The 20120-nt window shown below is 45.4% G+C and overlaps 1 pseudogene across 1 annotated transcript in view; it reads left to right on the forward strand.

The window, feature by feature from the left end:
- Positions 1-20120, forward strand: part of LOC147439354 (serine/threonine-protein kinase CTR1-like) — a 119177-nt pseudogene that overhangs the window by 63419 nt on the left and 35638 nt on the right. The window contains exons 9-12 of the transcript XR_015184578.1: positions 10971-11071; positions 11161-11245; positions 11399-11497; positions 11608-11676. The product of XR_015184578.1 is annotated as a serine/threonine-protein kinase CTR1-like (transcript). The remainder of the gene's footprint in view (positions 1-10970; positions 11072-11160; positions 11246-11398; positions 11498-11607; positions 11677-20120) is intronic.

Below are 20120 nucleotides of genomic sequence, written 5' to 3' on the forward strand. Positions count from 1 at the left end.
GTGCATGCCTAGTCTTTGCATGAGCCCTTCTGTCATGATGCAAATTTGTGCACCCCCATCCACTAGACCTTTCCTAACCAATCTTCCTTTTATGTAACAATCTAGCACAGGTGTAATATCCTCGTTCATTTCAGCATGTGCAATTTTTACAACAGGAAAACTCTCTTTTACCTTTCTCCTAGTGCTAACTGCCTTTGTTAAATCCCTCCTAACTTGTGGGCATAATGCAAGAAACTGAGGCCATGAGATATCAGGACCCTTACCTCGCATGTCTTCTAACAGGTTGTATGGAGCCATACCTTGTCCAAGAGGGAAGTCTTGGAGATTGATACGACGTCGAGTCCTCTTAGCTTCCTTGGTCTCCTTTGCCTTCTTGCCTTGTCCATGGTCACTCTGTGATGGGACACCCTCTTTCTCTTTACCTTTTCTTCGGCCACGCTTAATGCCATTTGCTTCCATGTTAACCTCATTTGAGTTTGTCACCTCTACCACATGCACATTTGGATCTGGCAAAGGTGGAACTCCTTCTACCCCTTGTGGAGGTGGTCTTGGTCCATTTGGTCTTTGTAGAAGCCTTGGTTGTTGACCAGTTCCTTCACCTGCATTCATCACTGGGTAATTCAAGTTAGGTCTCCCTGGCTCCCCACGGGGCCAAGGACAATTATATATCCCATGTCCAGACTCTCCGCAATTCCAACATTGCAAGACTCTCCTAGGTCGTGGATCTCGCTCTTCAGACTTCTTTGCTTGTCCCTTTGGACCTACAGCTTGTGCAAGGTGAATTGACAGGCTGCTTAAAGATTTGTTTAACTTCTCAATTACTTCTGCCGTTACCTCAGGAAGCTCCCTCGATGTTGATGCTTGTGACTTACCTTTGGATCTAAGACCTTCTATTGGAACCTCTCCCCTTAAGCACTTGAGTTTCCTATATTTCTCAGCAGCCCTAGTTTCAGCTGCATCAAAGGTAGCAGGTGCACCCGCCTCAACTTTTACCTTAAGGTCAGGAAAGAGTCCGGCTATGAACCTCTCCTTCTTTAGAAATTCTGCACCATCACCAGGGTTAGCAACATTTCGTATCCATAGAGCCCAAAGACGTAGAAACTCTTGCTTGTACAAGTAGTAGTCATCTAAGTCTTTTTGCTTATGAGAAACAATGTCTTGCCATAATTTTTGAGTGTTTTGGGGATCAAAGAAGTATTTCTTGAAACGATTCAAAACTTCTGTGTAATTCCCCTTAACTTCCTCATGCAAAGAGTCAAACCAAGTGCTAGCATCTTTCCTAAGGACCACCTCAAACATTTCTACACGTTCTTGATCAGTTATTATCCTCTTGATACGGCAAGACATCTTGAAATTCGCTAAAAATAATTCAGCATCCTCTCCAGGCTCTCCAAAGAAAAGAGGATACCCAGACATTTGGTGTTGGCTTTCCATTGAATTGATTTCAAAGTGACACCCGTTTTTGTTTTTCTTTCTTAAAAAGATTTACACGATAATGTATCTAGCTTGCAATCTATTCTACAACAAAATAAAGATATTTACATCAAACGACCTATGATAATCAATAAGAGGTAGGATGACAGGGTTTGGTGATGCAAGAATTTCTCCTACTCTTTGGGCACCAAACATGAACACCATACGTTGTTGAAAATGGATTTTCCTACTAATTGCAATGTTTATTCTAATGTGTGGAGTGAAATGGAAGGGGAAAACCTCTATTCCTGGGCCATTATCCATGGTCTATGCATGACCTAATGCTTAAAACAAAACAAAAATATAGACGTCCAAACTAAGGTCGTACCTAATGAGAGGCAAAATAAAAGGATTTACTGAAGCGTTTATCTCGGCCAACTTAAGAGGACCTAAAATTCTACGAATGACACGTTGAAATTGCAACTTAGTACTAACAATTATGTGTACCTTTTGCCTTGCAATGGGAATGAAGGGATCATACAAATTTTCGTGATTCATGCAAACTACTTGACTATGCTAAAGGTTAATTCTACATAAAAATACACAAGCCTTTCCTCCGTGGAGGCACCAATTTGAGGCGGTCCGGGGCGGGCAACAAGAAGAGCAACCTCTAGACACCCTTCAAGGCTCCCGTGCTGCTCAATGGGGCTGGGGCACAACAAAACACAAACCAAAACAACAAACCCACAGCCAAATCCCAACTACACAAGGGGCACCACCTAGTTTAAGAGCGAACTAGGACGCAAAAGAGGAGAATCGTTAGAGCAACCCACAAACAAGCAAGGAATTTACACTAACCCTAACACCAATGGAACACTCTCACACACTAAAACACGAGAGAGAGAGAGAGAGAGAGAGAGAGAGAGAGAGAGAGAGAGAGAGAGAGAGAGAGATAGTGCTCGGGCTGCTTTGAAACGTATCGACAATGATCAAGCAAACACAACTATATATTTAAGAAAGAGAGAGAAAGGGGGAGGGGGTGCTTGTTGCATTAATACCTTCTTACAAATCTGTCATGACAAATCAAAGTGAAATTAGTATTTGTTCAACATAGCTTGCGTAAATTTCACCACAACACATCACAAGAAAAGCCACCCCAATCACTGTCTTAAGGCCAGGGGAGTCCTCTCCACCCTGTCGCCCTCTTACAGTATGTGGGATTTATGGCTAGATTGATGACAACACCAGAGACAAGCTATCAAGAACTTAACAAAAAACACCAAGACACTTACGCATCATTGTTGTCCATTACTTCACGTTAGAAGGGAGACAAAGTATCCAAGCTTAGTCCAAATCCACCCTCCTTGATTCAGCGAATGTTGGGCTTACACTAGTAGGAGAAATGATAGATTTCCTACTCTCAATTGAATGATCACTCTCTCTCTCACAATGGCATAGAGTTCCCTTGCTAATCCCCTATTACAACACATGCACATGCATAAGACAATGAGCTTCCACTCAAGAGCTCCTTCTAGAGAGGTTGAGCTTGGCTTCTCAAGCTATAGCATAGTGCTCTTGCTTATGGCTCCCCCTTTTGTGCTAGCCACACCCTCCTTTTATAGCAATTTTGAAGGCTAGGGTTACTCCTCTAACCATGGTTGGGTTAGATTTTCAGCAATTTATCTAATTTCTTTTGCTTGGAATTATCAAGAAGTTGGTGGGGAAAGAGAGAGGAGAGAAATGGAGGTGATAGGACTTTTCATAGTGGGTTAGTGTTAGTAGAGTTAGTATTAATTTACAAATGGAATTGGATATTTACAATGGGAGTATCCATGTAGGATACAAATAAGGAAGAAAAACTCTTAAGAGGTAAGAAAAGGTGGATTTCTTACAAGGTTGATGCTCCAAGTGTCTTGAGTAGGGCCAATTTTGACGCTTGTTGACGGTCCACTAGCTTTGACGGTACATTTTTTCTCCACTCTTGACCTTCCTTGAGAGACAAGGTAATTGAAGCTGAGTAATCAACCACCATGATGCTGTCTTTTAAGAGAAGAGGCTGAATTTTGTGGTTTTTTTGATAGATATGGGTAGTTTGGAGGAGGAAAAATAAGACTAGGTGGTCAATTTTGGAATGGAATTGTGTGTGGGAGGTATGAGTTCACCATAGTTTCTCTTATTCTTCAAGGTTGAGGAGAAGGTGAGTAGGGTGCAGAGAGGAGTGGTGAGAGAGGTGGGGATGATGAGTGGAGAAGTGTGTGTGAAAGAGGAAAATGATAAAGTGGAAGAGAGAGTGTGGCTGCATAGCATGGGAAAACTGGGGTCCACTAATAAAATCATAGCTCACAACTCGTAGCTCAAAAAAATATGAAAAAATTTGAGGCAAAAGTTCAGCCCACGAGCTACAACTTTTGTTTGTATCACCTTTTCAAATTCGGAGAGCAAGTGAACTTTAAAAATTCAACAAAACCGACCGTTTTTTTCCACTGCACAAGGTCCTTGTGGGGTCCTTCTTTGGATGATTCTTTTGAATACCTCCAAGAGTGAGCCCTCCATAGTGCATGTATGCATGCCACCTACCCTTGACCTTATTTGGTAGGTCTATAATTGAAGATATTGTTGAGATCATGATATAAGTGAAAAGTACAACTAAGAAAATCAAATATTGAGGGGTCTAAAAAATATGTACATGTCAAATATAAATAATATAAGTGGAAAAAATATAAAGGGGTCAAAAGAAATCTCTCTCATTATGAAGCTACCATAAAAAGATAAATATTTTTGGTGTTCTAATTTTTTAGAAAAAAAACAAAATAGATGTAAGAAGGGAAAAATCACAATAGTGAAAAAATATACACATAAATAAAACTAGTTTTTTTTGGATTTTTGTTGGGGTGGAGTTACACCAAATATAAGAGGAGCTTACATGAAAATATTTCTATATGGAATAAAGAGTATGAAAAATTGTAAGAAAAATTGTGGTAATGGTGAGGCAATGTACAGAGCATAAATAACACACACCTAGGTAAAAATATTTAAATAAATACCAAAATAATTATGAAAAAATCTTTTATTTAGGCCCTATATACAAAGAAATATTTACATACGCATGGGCCATAATATACTTATATTTTTTATATTTTTTATTTTTTTGGCTCAACTAGCCCAATGCCTATCTAATTGATGGTTTTTTATTTCAGTAAGGAGATATGGGAAAAGTCCCCTAACTCACACGCACCTATATACAGTGAAAGGGTGAGGGTAACCACAGTGTTTGAGTGATTTGATAGGGGGGGATAACTCACTATGGCAATCACAGAGAGCCGAGAAAACGGCTATCAGCATCATGGTTTCAGGCACATGGGTTCAGCATAGACAGATTGCCTCCCTTCCAGTACTCACTAGATGCGCCGTCTCTGACTCTTACACAGTCCGAGATCACCAGGCTCATTCGCCAGGACTTGACTCAGCTAGACACGAAGAGGACATGGATACAGCCGGCACAGGAGCTGGGCACGAAGATGGCTTTCTACAAAGAGTATCTCCTCCAGCTTACGGAGAATAGTTTTGTGACGAGGCCCAGATACATGGACACCCACTTGTCTCATGGGATACGATGTGCTATTGGCTAGATACGCACATCGTCACACCAACTGCGGATTGAGACTGGGAGATATAGCGGAGTACCAGCAGAGGCCATGACATGCCCCCTGTGTTACATCGAGCCTGAGACAGAGTTGCACTACACATGCTACTGCCCCGTCTACTACAAGATACGAGGCCGCTTCCATTGCTTGTATCATGCGATACGAGATATTCAGAGAGGGCTTTGGACCATTCTCTAGAGTCATGCGATACGAGGATCAAAGATGCCTGGGTTTGTTTTTGCTCGTGCTGCGCACACAGAGAGAGCCTCATGAGAGGAGAGGCCAGCCAGTCTTAGAGACAGATCAGAGACTTCTTTAGAGCTGCCACTGGACACCTGGAGGAGTTACCACCGCAGCAGAGCTCGTCGCCTCACACCATAGGCACACTGATCGACCGAGCGACTGAGCTGGGGAGATCCAGACGCCCACGACTGAGGAGGACTACACAGCATCGACGGAGGCTGCATCAGAGGATTCGGATCACTTTGGCTCGACATGCACGACGCCCGGTCAGACTACTGACCATGGAGGAGATTAATGAGATCCGCCAACGATCGATGCTGGATCTCTTGTGATCTAGCTATCCCGGCTAGCTATTTAGCTGCTTAGTTCACACCTAGCAATTCAGGATTCCATAGTATTTCATTTTGTCATTTTGTCATCTTGTTACTCTGACTTTGTATCAGATCCACCACATTGTAACTTTCTGGTTTCATAGGTCACTTTGGCCTTTTGAAGACCTTAATATAACATTTCATTTCTCTCTCTCTCTCTCTCTCTCTCTCTCTCAAAGGAATGCTTGGTAAGCGCGATGAGATGTACACGTCATTGAAGGCCGAAATGCAGACTATAGTGAGGGCAGAAGTGAATGTAATGGAATGCGTGACACAAAAGAGATTAGAGGTGCACTTGCTGCTTTTGAATTTTGGAAATAAAAAATGGAAGAACGCATGAACGAAAAGGATGCACTGATTGGGGCACTAAAGGGAGAACTCGTAGCTTGTAAAAAGACCCCCACAAAGGAAGGTGAAAATAAGCCCTCAATGATAAAGAAGCTTAAAAGCATTAAGGAACAAGTGAAAACTGTACGAGAAGAGGTAGAGCAAAAGGCACGAACAACCTCTTCATGGATGGAGCACCTATTCAAAACACAAGGGAAGGTTGACAAAGCTAAAAAGTGGATCGAGGACGCAAACAAAGGAAAGGTAAGATGCATGTAGCCACACGGACATCCACTATCATCAATATGACAATTGAGGAGGAGTAAAGGAGGAGGATCAAAGCCCTTCATGTGTGTTTTACCGGTCTCAAAGACATTGGAAAAGTCGACGAAGAAGTGCAAGAACTCTTGAAGCGCATGGGTGTTTCTGAACCCACACCACACACAGCTGCTTGGAGAGTTGGCAAAAAGGGAAGTGATGCGAGAGGAAGCCCCAAGGAAAGAGCACTCATTATACGTTTCTCTACGCTGGAAGCTAGGAAGGAATTCCTAGAGAAGAGACCAACACTAAAACAAACTGGGATATTTTTGGGTGATGACCTCACCGTAGCACAAGTAGCACACATGCAAGAGCTGATGCTAGAGATCAAGGCGGCAAGGGAGAAAGGGAAAATTGCTTTCGACAGGGGAGGGAGAGTAGTGGTGCTAGAAAAACGCACCACATGACGGTGCAAAACCTATGGGACCAACCTTAAAATGGAAGCATGGAATTTGAATGGATCAATGAAGCTAGATGTAGGCGCATTTGAAGATAGCTTTAAGGGAAGAGACATTATGTTTTACTCAGAGACGCATCAGAATCTTGGCGGCACATTACCTAGAGCGACGGATACTATTGGGAGACATCTTGTAGGTAGGATGTGAGATCAACGCATAGAGGACGGGGGTCAGGAGGTGGCAGTCCTATTGAGGGAGGAGCTTCAACCCCTTATTCCTATTGTTCGAAGAGATGAGCAGGCTAGATATACGTGGGTTAGAGTGAGAGCAGAGACAGGGAGGCCACTCTACATTGTAATATGCTATTTTTCCCCCAGCACATCTCATTATGCATCGCCCAAGGGGTAGTCACCCTACATGATATTGGATGAGGACATATGGGAGTTCTTTAGGGATGAAGATGTCATTCTTTTGGGAGACTTGAATGCCAGGACGGGCCAGTCTCAAACAGCTTTCTACGATACCTCAAAGGAAATGTTGAGACAATTAGATGTCAATGATATGGGATTGGCCAAGTGTTCACAGGATGAAGAGCACACTGGATATGGGGGATACCTGACAGGTTTGGGGACTTCACATGGACTAGCCATCTTGAATGGCCTCCAGATTTTCCAGCGTCGAGTGGATTCACTTGTTTTCCTCATACACTTGGGGCTAGCATAGTGGATTATGTTTTGGCTCAACCCAGTTTCATACCCTCTATTCAGGACTTTACAGTCGGGCCAAGCCTATTGGGGTAGCAGTAGATCATGCCCTCCTCACGTTTACCGTCTCATTCGAGTTCAACACAGCTCGACTGGCTCAGACAGCTACGCATACCGGATACATTTTTACTTTGGAGATTGACTCTGTCTACATAGATGGTATCTATAGATGCTTATGTACAGAGGATCCGGGGAGAGCTCTATAGAGACACTACAAGATGTAGTAACAGAGGCATATCCACACACTGAGCTTGGTCAGCGACGACGTTTTGGGAGCATACCCCAAAATGGCTGGTATGAGGAGGAGTGCAGAGAGAATAGAGCCCGAATGAAGAGGGAGGTAGTTCTAGGAGTCATTACTCATAGGTAGTCACGGAGTGCTTCTCCGCGTTTGGTATGACGGAAGAAGAGGGCGTTTCTAGCTTGACTAGAGCAGGATTAATATGAGTTGCTTTTGAGCGAGGATCCAGGCGAGGCATGTTGACTCTTCCATGAGCACTCTCCCCCACCAGTCATCACTTCTATGGAGGTATGGGTTGAGTATGCATCATCTCTCTACAAAGTCTTGGGGCAGCCACCTCTTCCAAATCAGCCAGAGCCATATCCACACACATGTGCTTTCTTTACCGCTGAGATGGTAAAGAAAGCCATTGACAGAATGAAAACTAGCAGAGCAATGATCACGATGGCATGGTAGGAGAGCATTTTATACATGCCAAAGATTTGCTTGCAAAGCTTCTAGTAGTGATGCTCAACTGTGCCATGTGCAAGGCCTACCTGATACTTGGAGTTTGTCCACTATTGTACCTATCTTTAAGTCAAGGGACCCTATGGAGCCTGGGAATTACCGCACTATCATGGTTGGACACATTGGCACGGTTGTACGCATCCATCCTTGAGCAGTTGAGTAGATGGGCAGAGAGAGAGGGTGTACGGGCAGCAGGGCAGGCTGGTTTCATGAGAGGTTTCTCTACTTTTGATTGTATTTTGACACTCACAACCCTTATTGAGGAGGGGAGATCACGTGGGAGACGGCTCTATTGTTGCTTTGTGGATTTCCGCAAAGCCTTCGATACAATGCCCAAAGCATGATTGATGCGCAAATTGCAAGAGATGGGGGTACCCAAAGAGTTGATTTGGGGGATCATGGCTCTATACAAGTCAATAGTGGGGCATGTACGCACTCTAGAGGGTATATCTGATTTGGTCCAGTCCACTATTGGGGTGAAACAGGGCTGCCCGCTATCTCCTACACTATTTGGCGTGTATGTGGATGAGGTCACCGACTACATTGAGAGGGATGGTGATAGAGGAGCACAGTAGGCATGGACATGGATCCCACTACTGTTATATGTTGCTGATTTTGTGTTGATTTCTGACTCCCAGGAGGGGATGCAACGTCATTTAGATGCTTTGTACACATTTTCCCACGAACGTGGATTGTCTGTTAACCTGGGGAAAACCAAGGTTATGGTGTTTAACACCACACCACAGTGGGTCAGGAGGTCAGCACCCACTTTTACATATGGCCAGGAGATGGTGGAGTATACAGATGCATACACCTATCTTGGGGTCGTTTTCGGTGGACGGGTGTTTTCATTGAGGAGAGCAGGAGAGACTAGATTGACGAGAGCTTATGCAGCCTTAGGGGGATTGGAGAAGATGTGTTCGCAGGTTCAGTTTCAGGAACCTAGAACAAAGCTGTGGCTTTTTGACACTCTAGTGGCTTTAGCTATGCTTTATGGGGTTCAGATTTGGGGACAGTGGACCACCATGGAAGATCTGGTAGCATTGATGGATGGAGATGTATGGATCAGCCTCTAGTCTCTATGATCTCTCGGCTGATTCGGGCTAAGGCCTCAGTGCCACATGAGGTAATTCGAGCCGAGCTAGCTGCTCCCCCTCTCGTAGTTGAGGCCCTTACGATCAGTCTCCATGCATAAATTATGGAACCTCCCGAGAGGCAGATATGCTCGGCTAGCCCTTGAGTCATCCCGACAGCTAGCGCTACAGAGGGACACAGCATGCTGGTATGGGCAGATGACATCATGGTTTCAGTTGCACGCTCTAGCATGGATAGACTGCCCCCATTCCAGTACTCCTTGGATGCACCCTCTTTCTCTCACATGGATTTTGATAGGATTTGATTCAACTAGATACTAGAAGCACATGGATACAACCAGTACAAGAGTTGGGCACGAAGATGGCTTTCTATAGAGAGCATCTTCTCCAACTAACAGAGGATGGATTTGTGATGAGACCGGCCTATATGGACACTTATTTATCGTATGGGATACGATGTGTTATTGGTCAGATGCACACATCATTGCATCAGCTAGAGTTTGAGACTGGCAGATTTAGGAGAGTACTAGCAGAAGCCTGGATATGCCAGTTGAGTCATATGGAGCCAAAGACAGAGTTACATCACATTTGCCATTGTCCGGTATACTATGAGATACGAGGCCACTTTCACTGTCTATTCAGAGAGGGCTTTGGACCGTTGGCTAGAGTCATGAGATATCAGGATCAGAGATGCCTCGGGTTGTTTTTGCTAGAGCTGTGCAGGCACAAAGAGAATCTCTTAGAGGAGACCAGGCAGGGGAGACATTCATAGAGGGAGATCACTGACTTCTTTAGAGCAGGACTCAGCAGCCAGATGAGCATGCTTCACAGCCCACTTATATCAGAGGTACATTAGTGCACAGAGCCACTGAGCTTGGTAGAGCTAAACGCCCACGTCTATGAGGGCGACCACGATATCGATGGAGGCTCCATCAGAGGATCGGAACTATTCTAGCACAATATGGGAGACGCCCGGTACAACTATTTACAGAGGCGAACATTGATGAAGCTCTTCAGCGACATATGCAATATTTTCTCAGACAATGCCCGATACCGGGCATCATCAGGCATTGATGATGATCATGATGATTTTAGTCTGACGAATTTAATCTTTTAGTTTTAGTCGTTTAGTCTTTCACTTTACTTCATTTTATTTTTGTACCCAGACATTGGATTAGATCCACAAGGACTGTATTAGTTTGGTCTCATAAGGTGTTTAATATAACATTTCATTTCATTTTATTTTCTCTCTCTGAACAATCTCCAAAGCCTTCAACTCAAGTATCATTATGACTTGCATTTGATCCGTAAAGCACAGAAATCACTCCATGTTACTACTCCTTCAACTTCTGCATAAGTTTGTCCTTTAAGAGAATAGGAAGTACCAAGCTTGAACTTACCATGCTTAAGCTGCAGGGAATAGGGAAACCATGCCTATTTAATTGTGAACATTGATGTATTTTAATAATCTGTTTTAATATGGAAAGAACCTGCTTCAGAGCCTGATTAAAATGATGAAAATTAGAGTTTACAGCTGTCAAAACAAAACTAACCTTTCCCAGGGGGGTTTTATTGTGGAATGAAAAACTGCTCCAAGCACAATAACAATGGATTCTTTCTCTTCACCGGGTTCGTCTGCTTGTTTGTTAGGTTGTTCTTATGAAGCGCATGCGACATCCAAATGTGGTGCTATTCATGGGAGCAGTCACAAAGCGCCCAAATTTTTCCATTGTGACTGAATATCTTCCAAGGTATGCCATGTCATTACTGCAATTGAAGTGAATGATATACAACATGTAATTTACAGTGAGGATCAGTGGTGTTGTAAATGTAAATACAGAGGAAGTTTATTCCGTCTCATACACCGAGCCGGAGCTAGGGAGATGCTGGATGAGAGACGTCGAATTCGAATGGCGCTTGATGTGGTCTGTTGCTAAATTAATCAGACTTTTCATCATCTTTCTTATCATTAAGTCACACTGCTTTCATGCATTTGTATAAAATATTCGTTCTGCTGATTTTCAAGTTGCACACAATTTGTTTGGAATGAGTGTCTTATGTTCTGTTGGATGATCAAGGCAAGAGGAATGAATTATCTGCACCGGTTGAGTCCTCCCATTGTTCATCGAGATTTGAAGTCACCGAATCTACTGGTGGACAAGACCTGGACAGTGAAGGTGTGCATGTGATGTGCATTCGTTGCTAACTTCGTATCATGTCCAATATGACTGACTTGATGTTTAAGCCTAGGCACTAGCTAAACTTTGAATTCTGCCACTTGGTGCAGGTTTGTGACTTTGGGCTTTCACGATTAAAAGGGAACACCTTTCTGTCTTCTCGATCAGCTGCTGGCACGGTAGTCAATTGTTTCATCCCAAAATTGTGTTGTTCTTTAATGCTGGTGGAATGTCCATTGTTGTGCGGCACTATTTGACTTGTCATACCTAGACTCATGATATAATGTAGGTAGTACAGAAGTTAATGCGATTTGAACTAGCAAGTGTGGCATTTGTGTCCGCTGCTTTTTCCTGTATATATCTACTTTGTCTTGATATCCTACCTGAACAGGTACTTTTTGGCAGATGTAAGAGAACATAAAAACAGGTCAATAAGCTGGCACTAGATAACCAGACTTGAAACACAACTTGCAACTTCAAACACATACAAGAGAACATCTGCAAGAGACAAGAGAGGCGGAGTTCCTCTCAGAGACGCATTGGCCCGTAAGGTAGGTGCCTGTGGCAGTGTTTCTTTTTATATAAATAAAGAATCAAGAGATTACAACAGCTTTCTGTTCGGAGAGACCACTCTTAGATTTTGAATAAAGAAGGAACTCTGGCCTCACTTTTATGTTTTTTGATGCTTAAAAGAAACTCACCAAAAGCAACAAATAAAAACATCTCATGAATAAAAGCAGCCTGTGCACTTGAGACGATAAGGCCTCAGAATATAGCTGTAAGGTCTGAGAAGGCCTTCTCCACCTGCTCCTGTCTCCAGTCTGGCTCATTGGTGCCGTGCACAGATCTCTTGTAGCTCCCTCTAATATGGTCTTTGAACTCGGTACCCTGGTGCTGGGGGCCATTTGAGGGCTTAGACAGTTTCTGCCTGCTGTATTGCACCTCCTTCTGGGTGGTATGCAAGGGTACCAGAGTATCTCTCTTAAAGAACTTTGTGACCTAGGACTGTCGCCCCCCACTGAATGTGGTAGGTGACTGGTGGAATACCTCTCTATGTCTCTTGATCTCAAACATGAAACGACGTAGTTATCTTTGGTCTCTCAAGTCCATCATCTCTCTAAGTGTGGGCTGTCCTGTGAAAAGAGTGTTGTACCAGTTCCATATACTCTCATAAGCTAGTCTAGCATTGGCAGAGAATCCCCTTAGCTTTAACAGACCTTAGTGTTATTTTTATGGATGGAGGCAGGGGATGGATCTAGCTAGTCTCGGTGAGGGTCTTGCAGTTACAGTGAGATTTCCATATTTATTACCAAAGTTTCATCTGCATATATCAGAAATTGGCAGTAGCCTTGGTGTAGTATTGGGTGAGGGTGGTGCACCATCTGATGGTTTCTACACCCCGACTCTATGATTGATTCTTCACCCCTCTCATGAAGAATCCTCCTTGATTTATCTCTCCCTCTATCTATGGAAGTGACGTATGGCAGATTATTTTTCATTGGTGTACTAGACACTGTTTTGTATGAGTGGTAGAGGAGGTCATATGGCAGCTAGATGACTAGGAGGATAGAGCGTCCGGAGCAAAACCAACAAGCAGCGTTGCAGGAGGGACAGGAGGTATCATGAAAATCGAGGAGGTCAGAGACTGAGAGAGCTAGGAGGAGAGAAGCAAAGAAGAGAAGAAGGCGCTAGAGGCAGATAGACGTGGCTCTAGTCAAGCAGGTCTACAGACGCAAGGATCACCACCATTAGATCCACTTCTACAAGCTTCCTTTTCTTTGGCAGAGATACAACCTGCTTCTCTTAAACCCCGTTAGGGTTCCTAGGGATTCTACTGTACCTTTGTTGAGTTCCAATAGAGATGATCGTCCTCTTGCTGTCTATGACATAGTATGAGGAAGATCTCTTAAACCCATAGGGTTCCTAGGGATTCTACTGTACCTTCACCGAGTTTTGATATAGATGATCTTCCTCTTGCTGTGGGGAATTTCCCCCCTCTTGGATGGCAAAAACTTGTATATGTCAGGAGATCTGAGAGACTCTTTTTGAAAACCAAGAAATACTCTTAGTCACTCATTGTCTATTCTATGGACATTTTTGGGATCACACCTCTGTGGTCATCGGCTTTGTACATTATCTTGAGGCTGTGCTCTTGAGACGTTTATTTTGATACAACGTTTTCTCTTGATTTTAAAAAAAATAGTTGGGCATCTGCATAGAAAATATGCCTCCGTGTCCACCCCACTCTGCAAGTCCTCTTCTCTCAAAATTGTAGGTTGGCCATTACTAAGGTTTACAGGTGCAAGGATTCCACTCTTGGGATTCTACCCCCTCTTCAGGCCCATCTTCCTCCATCCCTTGTGGAGCCTGGTGACATACGTTACCTCCCATATGGATAGTTCCTCTGATGTATTTGTATTTTATCTTAGAGGAATGTGCCCTCAAAATATTTTAAATAGAAGATGTTTGATAGAGAGAAGAAGAAGAATGTTTGATAGAGGAATGTGCCCTCAAAATATTTTAAATAGAAGATGTTTGATAGAGGAATGTGCCCTCAAAATATTTTAAATAGAAGATGTTTGATAGAGAGAAGAAGAAGAGAATTCTTAACGTCGTGGGAAATTATCTCAAGAGACCTCAAAGATCTATTTGGCGCGCGAGAGAGCGAGAGAGAGAGAGAGAGAGAGAGAGAGAGAGAGAGAGAGAGAGAGAGTCCAAGCTTCACTTCGGGTCTTGCTTTTACCGTTTGCCAGTCTCGCCCATTCTTCATGGCGGCTTTGCCGGTCTCGAGTGCTACACACGGCGCTCCATCACCACTTGCCTGTCGCGCGGACTGCACTGGCGACCTGTTAACACGCATTGACTCCAAAGTACAACACTTGGCTCAGCATGCCTTGGTTGGCCGGATGATTGGACAGTCTCCACCTCGATCTTCTATACGTGATTGGTGTCAGACTGCATTGGGCACTGCACAGGAACGGATCTCGGAGCTTACATTCCTTGGCAGGGGCATCTTCATGGTACGTCTTTCAGATCCCGCCACTGCCTCAGCTCTCCTGGCTCGCTCTCCGATACTCTCTGATCCCAGGATGATTTACTTGACCAGGTGGTATCCCGAGTTTTCCATTGAGGAGTTTGACAGTCGACACCTTATTCCTAGATTCCCTCTGACGCTCTCCTTCCCGGATATGCCTCTCCATTTTATTGATGAACATCTCCTTCAGATGATTGGTGCTCATTTTGGCACGGTAGTTCCAGGATCTTGCATCTTCTCATCTGGCCCACCTTGCATTCAGGTCTTGGTGTTTGGGGATACTTCATTACCAGATACAGTTACTGTGGTTGTGCGCGATCGTGACTACTCTCTCCGAATGGTAGTCACTGACCGCCCAGGACAGTGCTTACGCTGTCTCACGAGATGAGACACTTGGCGCGAGATTGCCCCACCTTGCCACGCCATCGTCGGCAACAACAGCCGGCTCGTGGCAGTCATGCTCAGCCACGCGGTCAGCGTCAACAGCCGGTTCCTCCTTCTACTAGTAAAGCACCTCAGCAACCTACAGGCGCTCCTCGAGCTCCGACCCTCCATGTTCCCCCCTCTGCTTCAGCTCCCACTGAGGCAGCATGGTAGATAGTGGGTCGTAATCATTCCTTCCGTCCTCGTTAGCAACCAACAACACAGCCAGACCCCAGTGTTACCTCTCCTGCTCCCTCTCAAGTTTCCACCACCCCCTTATCCCCTGCATCTCCTCGCCATCATTCTTCTTCGCCACAGGATCACTTACCTCTGCTACCAGCTCCTCCTTCACCTGTAGTTCCCCCGCCCGCTCCTTCCCCTCTTCCCGAGGTCCCTGTTCCCATGCAGATGGATCATTCACCGTTACTACCTCTCCCTTCTCCTCCTCTTCCTCTCGCCCTTACTCTCCCCTCTCCACCTTCTGGTCCTCCCCCTCCCTCAGCAGCTCATACTTACGTCCCACGCAGTGTTCTCAGCTCTTGCCCTCTTTCCTGGGGCACTCACCGGGCTGAGATGTGCGGTGACTCAGAAGGGCCATTGCGGGTGCAACTCTACCTTATGCATCACAAGACAGGTTGTGTTCCCTCTTTAATTGGCAGTCGCTCTCAGCCTACCCATTCCTTTTTCCTTCCATTCCACGCTGCTCAGGAATGGTCCGAGGATCAGGTTCTACATTTTGTGCACGCACAAACTATGGCTCAGCTTCATTTATGGTTGTCTACTTCCGCTCCTGATGTTTTGTCTCTTCACTACCCTTCATGTTTTGGTGCTATGGAGTGGAGTGATGTTTATGCTTGCTATTCATTGCCTATGGTCATTCATGTATCCTCAGATGTGGTGCTTCCTATGTCTATGCGCATTTGGGGTGTCAAAGCTGCAGCATCGGTAGTGCAATGTAAACAAGCTGAGGTCCGCAGTTGGTGCAATGAGACACCATATTTTAGAGAGGGCTTGCGGATTGCTTTCCTATCGCCTGAAGCTCACCCCTTGGATGATCCAGCTGCCTCCAAGAAGATGCGCAGTTAGTCAGATACTATACAAACTCTTTCATGCAGTCTATGGATTTACATGTAGTTTCTTGGAATGCTAATGGTTTACGGACTTCTCGGCTAAAAGGTTCCCGTAAGCTTTTACTTCGCAGAGATTTACACACTCATGTAGTGGGCACTGTGGATATACTACTAGTACAAGAGCATAAGATTGCCACTCCTTTTGGCAATCTCATGCCCTCGGGCGCTCGCACTTTTTGGGAGCCTGCCCTGGGCCTTCATGGACAGAGTTGCGGTGTATGCATCTCAGTGGGACCACGTTACTTGGCCTCAGTTCAGCAGCATGGCACACTTGTCGCTGGCAAAGCAGTTTTTGTTTCTATTCGGATTCGGGAATCTATCATTGGTTTTATGTCAGTCTATGCACCCACTACCCCTCGGGAAAGGGCTACTTTTTGGTCCTCCTTGGATACTGTTCTACCTGCTGTAGACTCTTGGGTTGTTGGAGGTGACTTCAACAACGTTGAGAGCGACTTTGATTGGCGGGCTATCACACCTCCAGTTCTATCATCCATTTCTCTCGATGAGCAGCCAGCTTGGGATCGATTTCTTCTAGCTATTCAAGGTGTTGACGCCTGGCACATACCCTCTTTTGGTCACCACCCTGCTACACTTCATTACTCTTGGGGGTTTCAGAGACAGCAGGGGAGATTATTAGAGCGACTTGATCGTTTTTACATTGGCCCTTGGGCAGCAGCTCTAGGCGGATTTACTACTATATGGAGAGGGACCAGCCTCTCAGATCATTTACCCACCTCATTGTTTATCTCCTTCACTAGATGCTCTGCACAGAGACGAGGCTGCCGCATCCCTGACAGTGTTCTCACCACTCAAGTATTGCAGCAGCAGATTCGTGACTTATGGTCCACGGATGCTTCTTATTGTGGACCCCTTGGAGAGTTTCTTGCTCATTGCATTACTCAGTCTAGTATTTACTGCCGTGACCAGATTGCTATAATTCATCGTCAGTTGAGAGTACGCGAGTGTGATCTTCACATCCCTCTTGGTTCCACTCAGCGCTTGCTTGAGGAGTGGCTTCAGGATGCTTATCTCGCTGCTAGACAGACAGAGCTCACAGAAGAGATTCGTCGCGTACAGGAGGCTAGGTCTGAGTTCACTCATTATGCTTCAGTATCTCATTGGATAGCTAAAGCTGATCGAATGAATAAAGACTTCTTCGTTGCGCATAGAGAACGCCCTCCTGGCACCACCCTTCGGACTTTGTGCGATGCTCAGGGGACACTACATATGCATCCTGATGTTATTCTTGATATGTCTGCAGATTATTTTGAGATAGTGTTCACTGCTGATGTATGCACTATTGAGGTTTTACTTGCCCGTGAGCAGATCTGGCAGCACACTCGACACCGTTGTACAGACACTATGGCAGAGATCTTGTTGGCACCCTTCACACTTGCAGAGCTCCATACTGCTATAGAGTCTTGATCCATCCTCCTGTCCAAGAGAGGATGGCCTCACTAGAGCTTTCTTTTTGACATATTGGGATGTATTGCATATACCACTGCTTCGCGGTTGTCAGGACATCTTTGCATCAGGATATATGCATCTAGATCTTTGTTCATGTCTCATATCTCTTATTCCGAAGGGGGGTGACACCACTCAGCTCCGACAGTGGAGACCTATTACCCTACTCCCTTCGGTCTGTAAGATATTAGCGTTACTGATCAGCCATCGCTTGCGGCCGTTCTACCAGATATTATTCATACTTCTCAGACAGGCTTTGTCATGGATCGATGCATCCTGGATAATATCTTCACTTTTTATGAGGCAGTAGAGCGGGCTAGATCATCTTCTGAACCTCTCGCTTTTTTCATCCTTGACTTCGAGAAAGCATACGATCGTGTTGAGTGGGACTTTCTCGAAGGATCTTTAGCCAGGATGTGTTTCCCTTCGAGATGGATCTCAGGCATTTCCGCTCTCTTCAGAACTGCCAGTAGTGCTATTACTATTGGTGGCCGTGTTAGTCGTAGTTTTGAGCTTTCTCGATCTGTCCGTCAGGGATGTCCTTTAGCAGCATATCTGTATCTGTTTGTGGGAGAGACTATGTCCGACTTTCTTCGTGCTCACAGTCATGCATTTCGTGGCTTGACCATGCCAGTACCTACAACTCCAGACCTCATCGATCAGGAGTTTGCTGATGACACTATGGTCATGTTGCGCTATTTGCTACCTGCTCTTGACGCCATGCGGGAGGCCCTACAGGTTTTTTGCATTGCCAGTGGTGCACGCATTAACTGGCATAAATCCTATGGGTTACTGGTTGGCAGTGATGACATACCTACCTGGGGGGTAGCTGATGGTTTCACATGGCTGTGGCAGCCGGGTCAGACATGCAGATATCTGGGCTTTCAAGTTGGATTTGATGTTTCCTCACAGCAGTAGTTTGCACCCGTACTACAACCTATTCGCAGGAAGCTATGCCATTGGTCTTCACGTCGTCTGTCGTTGGCTGGCCGTGCATTAGTCGCCAACCAGGTCATTCTGGCTACAGTATGGTATACGGCCTCTTGTTGGATGTTACATTCCGGTGTGATAGCTCAGCTCCGCCGACTAGTTATGGAGTGGCACAGATGGGACTACTGATACTCGTGCTCGAGTTCGCTGGTCCACGATCATTCGTCCTAGGTCAGAGGGAGGCCTTGGCATTATTGATCCAGAGTTACAGAGCCGCGCACTTCTTACCAAGCTTATTGTTCGGGGTCTTTTTCCCGGCCAAGAACCTTGGAAGATGCTTCTTCAGGCCGCTCTTTGCACAGTGACTCCACGACTCGGCACTAGAGACGGTCATACTTGGCATTCAGGGTATCGTTTTCTCTTTACGGATGCCCCCTTGTCCACCTCCACCCTCTCACCCTTCCTCCGATCGCTCCTTCAGATTTGGGTTTCCATGCGACGGGCTATCATACGCTGACCTCCCTCATGTCGTGAGGAGATTGAGTTCCAGCCTCTCATTTGGAATGCTACATTTCTTGATTCTTCGGTTAATCCACCTCGTCAGCTTGGAGAGAGGACTCACATTGATTGGGCTGCTTGGGACACTAGCCCTGCTGCCTCTATGCAGTTGTTTCGTGAGACACGTATGCTGGATGCAGATTTTGTGGCAGAACATTATGACATTGGTCGTGGGGTGACAGACAGACTGCTTGAGATTGATTCTGCCGTTCCTTCACAATGGGATGCAGTCATGCGAGGCACGGTTCAGATGCCCCCCCATTGTGGCTGGGAAGGCCTCTTTGATCAGAGCGCTCTCTTATTAGTTCGTTTAGCCTCTTTGATGATTGCACATGCGGGACTTCCAGTTGGGACTTGGCTAGCTAATATGGGTCATGATCCGTTATGTACTCGTTGTCCTATGCGACTACTTGAGTCACCTGCACACTGTCTTCGATCATGCTCAGCTTCCCATGTAGTGTGGCTTGCAGTTTGCTTTCTGCTCAGCAGAACAGGTGTTCAACATGGATTTCTCACTTGGGGATCTGTCTCATGGTTGATGCCGATGCGCGGCCCGCATCTTTTTTACGAGGGCTCAGCCACAGATCCAGCCTTCATGCTTACCTCGGCTGGTTATCGGCGAGGGACTTTGGCTATGATACCACTGATTGCTTGGCAGGGGGATTCTCAGACACGTGACGAAGTTTTTTCAGTCATCACTAGTATTACACCATGGAATGTTTGGAGAGCTGGTTGTCTTCACATTCTAAGTGCGGCTCCACAGCTCCTTCAGGATATCCTCACTGCCATTTGGCTGCACATCATTCACACCCTGATTTGGCAGTGGGATTCTTCCTCAGGTACATCTCGAGCAGTCGAGGCTTGCCGATTTGCCTTCCCTCGGCGTTGGGCTCGATCCTCACTCTTCTTCACACTGACAGGTGGTCAGATTACTTGGCATTATGCCCCTCCTCAGTGGTTTCTCCTCCACTCATCACACCGACCACCATGAGATTGTTCTAGTCTAGTAGTCACTATAGTAGCTCTCCTCCTTACATTCAGCTTGTACACCCCACGTGATAGGCTATTTTGGCATCCGCTGGGG

The sequence above is a fragment of the Adiantum capillus-veneris genome, chromosome 16, assembly GCF_014529385.1.
Source record: "Adiantum capillus-veneris isolate H3 chromosome 16, ASM1452938v2, whole genome shotgun sequence".
NCBI classification, from domain to species: domain Eukaryota; kingdom Viridiplantae; phylum Streptophyta; class Polypodiopsida; order Polypodiales; family Pteridaceae; genus Adiantum; species Adiantum capillus-veneris.